Raw genomic sequence first — 4,898 nt, 5'->3', positions numbered from 1 at the left:
ACAATCCTCCCCCTAATGGGACACAGCGTCCTCACTGTGCACGTTTGGTCTGGGGCCTGGCTCTGATACCATCTTTAATAACATTAAAGTTGGGGTAGAAACCCACCCAGTGCCTTTCCTGCGAATAGGGTGACCATTGAGCGTACCTCAGACACTGATTTTACAGCCCGCATCTCTGCCAAGCCGGCCAACCCTTCTCTAAAGGAATCGTAAGGGGTAAGAGCCAATGCTTCGTCACAGGTAACACTGTGAGAACCCCCTCTACGATTAACCCGCCAAAAAGCATAGTCCGTTCAGGTGCCCGGCGTGACAGCTGGATCGTGTAACGACAACTACCTTTACGGTTAAGGTTAAACCTGGCTCTGATAGCATTCTGTAACACCCCAGCTTAACATGACCACAATATTGTCCGCTTTGCCGGCAGGCGCACGGATTTTTCTTGGCGACCACACACGAGAAGCACTTTCCCAGGAGGTCACCTATCCTAGTAGTGCTCTCGCCCGAGCACGCTTAACCACAACGTACTCGCACACCCGCTTTGTATGTGGTCCCAAAATGCGTTGTGTCATTTAAGCGTGAGTATTACCTTATAATCCCATGATCACTCATGTCCGTAGGTGATGTGGGATTTGCCTAGGGTGTTACATTTACCCCCCCTCAGGGACTCATCTCCTCGATGAGGTTTGCCCCACCACCCCTAACGGCACATGAGTGGCTCTGATACCATCTGTAACATCTCAGGAAACACGTTCCCCGTAGCATGATATTGTCCGCTTTTCCCGTAGGCGCACGGATTTTTCTTGGCGGCCAAACACGACGAGCACTTTCCCAGGAGGTCACCCATCCTGGTAGTGCTCTCGCCTGAGCACGCTTAACTGCAGAGTTCTTATGAGATCTGCTGTGCTTGTGGTCCCAAAACGCGTCATGCTAGGAAAGGTCTCCACACCCTTATAAGGCATGCTTCGTTCCCCTCTCCAACCGATGTGGGACAGATGTAACACGGATGTTACAATAAAAATTATTTGTCTGTCAGACAACCATGTAACCATGCCAGAACCCATCAGATGAGTTAGCAACAATCGTCTACCGAGCCATGGTCGAAACTCGAAACCATAGGCTATGGTAATCACGCTCTAGTTACATGGTCCATGATTCATCAACCAGACATGGGTTTCTGTCTTCTTAGGAGTCAAGAATACAGAGGTACGAGCCTATAGAATAGATCCTGTTCAATCATTATTTATGATAAATCTATGAACTCACCAACCTTTTGGTTGACACTATTTAGCATGTTTATTCTCAGGTCTTACATAATGCTTCCGCTGTATATTTGCTAATTGAAAGCAACATTTCAACGAGTCATTCATGGATAATTTGAAGGACTTGCATTTGCTAATTTGATGGTGATTACTTGCTATGCTTGGAGTCTTCATTACATATCATATCAGTTAAAGACATTGAATGCGTTGTTTGATAAATACAATGTAATCTATTTATCTTCCGCTGCAAAACTCAATATAACGTCTCATATAGAGTCGTTCTCGTTTATACAACTGTAATTTTAATGTAATTAGTCACTAATACCCCAGCTTAACATGACCACAATATTGTCCACTTTTCCCGCAGGCGCACGGATTTTTCTTGGCGACCACACACGAGAAGCACTTTCCCAGGAGGTCACAGATCCTAGTAGTGCTCTCGCCCGAGCACGCTTAACCACAACGTACTCGCACACCCGCTCTGTCTGTGGTCCCAAAGCGCATTGTGTCATTTAAGCGTGAGTATTACCTTATAATCCCATGATCACTCATCTCCGTAGGCGATGTGGTATTTGCTTAGGGTGTTACATTTACCCCCCCTCAGGGACTCATCGTCCTCGATGAGGTTTTCCCCACCACCCCTAACGGCACATGAGTGGATCTGATACCATTCTGTAACATCCCAGGTAACACGTTCCCCGTAGCATGATATTGTTCGCTTTGCCCGTAGGCGCACGGATTTTTCTTGGCGTCCAAGCACGACGAACACTTTCCCAGGAGGTCACCCATCCTGGTAGTACTCTCACCTGAGCACACTTAACTGCAGAGTTCTCATGAGATCTGCTGCGCTTGTGGTCCCAAAACGCGTCATGCTAGGAAAGGTCTCCACACCCTTATAAGGCATGCTTCGTTCCCCTCTCCAACCGATGTGGGACAGATGTAACACGGATGTTACAATTTAATTTCCGTTATTTATTTCACGCACTTTAAATATCGTCGGATAAATCGGGACACATATACAATGTTTTGACATATCATATCGACGTCATCTATATATATTATTTGGAATAACCGTAAGTCACTCTATATCGCGGTAATGCTCGAGTTAGCATATAAAGGGTCGAGGTTGATTCTAAAATAATATATATACTTTGAGTTGTGATCGAGTCTGAGACATGTATATAATGGGTCACGATACGTATTAATTAATTCGAATACTATATATTAAACTATATATGAATTATTGAATTACTAACTGTGGACTACTAACTGTGGACTACTAACATTAGACAATTAAAATGAATTAAAATATTGATTATAACGTATGAAACTAAACATTTCTTCGAGTATGCCACTTGATTTCATCTTAAACCTCTTTTGTATCTTGACGATTATAATCTGCGTTCAAACTCTTCAAGATTCTTGAAAACACCTCAATCGAGAGGCTGAACCAACCGCACTTCATCTATGGAAGAAAAGATTGATGCATATAGTTATGCACCTGAAAACACTCAGAACCTGAGTAAACGTTCAACACGTATCCGTGCTAGCTCCTTTGGCATTGTTATTACCGAAAATAACATTGCAATTCTTTTTCAAATTAGCCAATTTTGTCACAGCTCCAACAATCAACTTCAATTTTTCATTCGAATAAACCTCATTGGCTTAAGTCTCTCCGATGAACCATTACATTTGTTCGTTAAAACCTATTTATATACTCATTCACATCTTATGACGAGAATTACCACATCAATTACCGGGAATTAGCAATCAGTATTTTGAAATCTTGCAGCATGTCTACATCAACAGTTATATTTATACATATAACATTTATCTCTTAATATTATGATCTTCCATTCTAAAATTCTGAAAAGCACTCAGTCTACGAATCAATACTCCAAATTTTGAAAATGGTTGATGAAGCAGCAAAAACTGTAAACGACCTTAATAGCCAAAAGTTTGATGATAAAGAAGGATACGTTAGAAAAGCTCAAAAGAAGGTTTAGAACTGGAAAACGGATTGAGAAAACCATGAAGGAGGCTGTGGACAAATCACAAATACTAAAATTCCCTTCAAAGAATCCAAATGATTCAATATCTGCTAAAGTCATTAACGAATACCTTGCTCCGGACTCTAAATCTTTACGAACAAATCTTCTTATTCATCCATCGATATTAGAAATTCTAAGATATCATCGTATCTTTCATTATAAATATCCTCGATATTTGTGAAGATATTTTCATAAATATTCTTATCTGAAATCATTTATCTCTTCGCGCTATCTGCGTTACATCATAAAGGAAACTATTTTAGTTTCTAAATACTGAAAAAATTCGAATTTAAAGTATGAATATTTTTGAAGTAGTGTTGGGAATTGAAGCATGAGTTAGTATAATATATTGACACTTGATCAATGTGATTAAATTAAAGTAAGTCATGCTGAGTTTCTAATGGAACGTGATGATTCACAGATTATAACGTCATCATGTGCCATGTTATACGACTCTTACATTCTATCTAATATATAAACATATCGAGAACATATTTTCCTAATAGATCTATCTTCTCTCTGGAATTCTGGTAATTTAACCAATCAAGATCGTACTATTACAATTTCTCTCTTAGAATGTTAGACATGTTTATTCGAAACTTCATACCTACGAATTCTGGACCACTATTCGCTTGACTTAAAGTCGGGAAGAGAAAACAAAAGGATGGAACTCCCAAAATATAAAGGAAATGAAGAGGGTGAATTTATAGTGAAATATCCGACAGAGCAATCAAAACAAGATTATCGTATTTAACCAAAGAAGATCCTATTTTCTTAATTACCATAGAACCAAATCTTATTATGAAGATTTTGCCTAAATCCCTTGAATTCCGGAAATCAACCGTGACTACGTCACCGATTAAGACAAAACTGCGTTTACTCATTTCACTCTTTTGTGATAGCTTCATTCATACTCTTCGAATAATCGAATTATTTTATCCTTATTACTCAATGTTAATAAAACTCTACTTATCAGCTCATATGAGTCATGAAAATATACTTATTGTCAGCCATGACGATCCCAATCAAATTTCGGGACGAAATTTCTTTAACGGGTAGGTACTGTGACGACCCGGAAATTTCTGACCAAATTTAAACTTTATTCATATATGATTTCAACAAAATAAGTAAAGTCTGTAAAGTTGAGTCTAAAAAATTTGGAACTGTTTACATGAATTCATTTAACCTTTGACTATTTTCGACGACTCACGATACGATTGCTTGTAAATGGATATGCATATATATATATATATATATATATAAATATATATATATATATATATATATATATATATATATATATATATATATATATATATATATATATATATATATATATATATGAAATAGCTAACTCGATCATTATCGCATATAGAGTGTCTATGGTTGTTCCAAATAACATATATAGACGACGTCGATATGATATGTCAAAACATTGTATATGTGTCTATAGTCTATCAAGACATGTATAATACAATATAAGTTAGTTAAGTTATGGTTAGTATGGATTTGTTACAAATTTCACGTAGCTACAACAAGCAAAAATATCCAATTTTGTTTTACCCATAACTTCTTCGTTTTAAATCCG

General features: G+C 38.1%; 1 non-coding gene across 1 annotated transcript; it reads right to left on the bottom strand.

The window, feature by feature from the left end:
• Positions 1-1,023: 1,023 nt before the first annotated feature.
• Positions 1,024-1,237, bottom strand: LOC139887468 (small nucleolar RNA U3). The gene has a single exon (XR_011773300.1). It is a non-coding gene; the product is annotated as a small nucleolar RNA U3 (small nucleolar RNA).
• Positions 1,238-4,898: the final 3,661 nt, after the last annotated feature.

This window comes from Rutidosis leptorrhynchoides, chromosome 1, assembly GCF_046630445.1.
Source record: "Rutidosis leptorrhynchoides isolate AG116_Rl617_1_P2 chromosome 1, CSIRO_AGI_Rlap_v1, whole genome shotgun sequence".
In the NCBI taxonomy this organism is placed as follows: domain Eukaryota; kingdom Viridiplantae; phylum Streptophyta; class Magnoliopsida; order Asterales; family Asteraceae; genus Rutidosis; species Rutidosis leptorrhynchoides.
The sequence above is the reverse complement of the archived record's forward strand: the minus strand, read 5'-3'. Positions and strand labels throughout refer to the sequence as shown.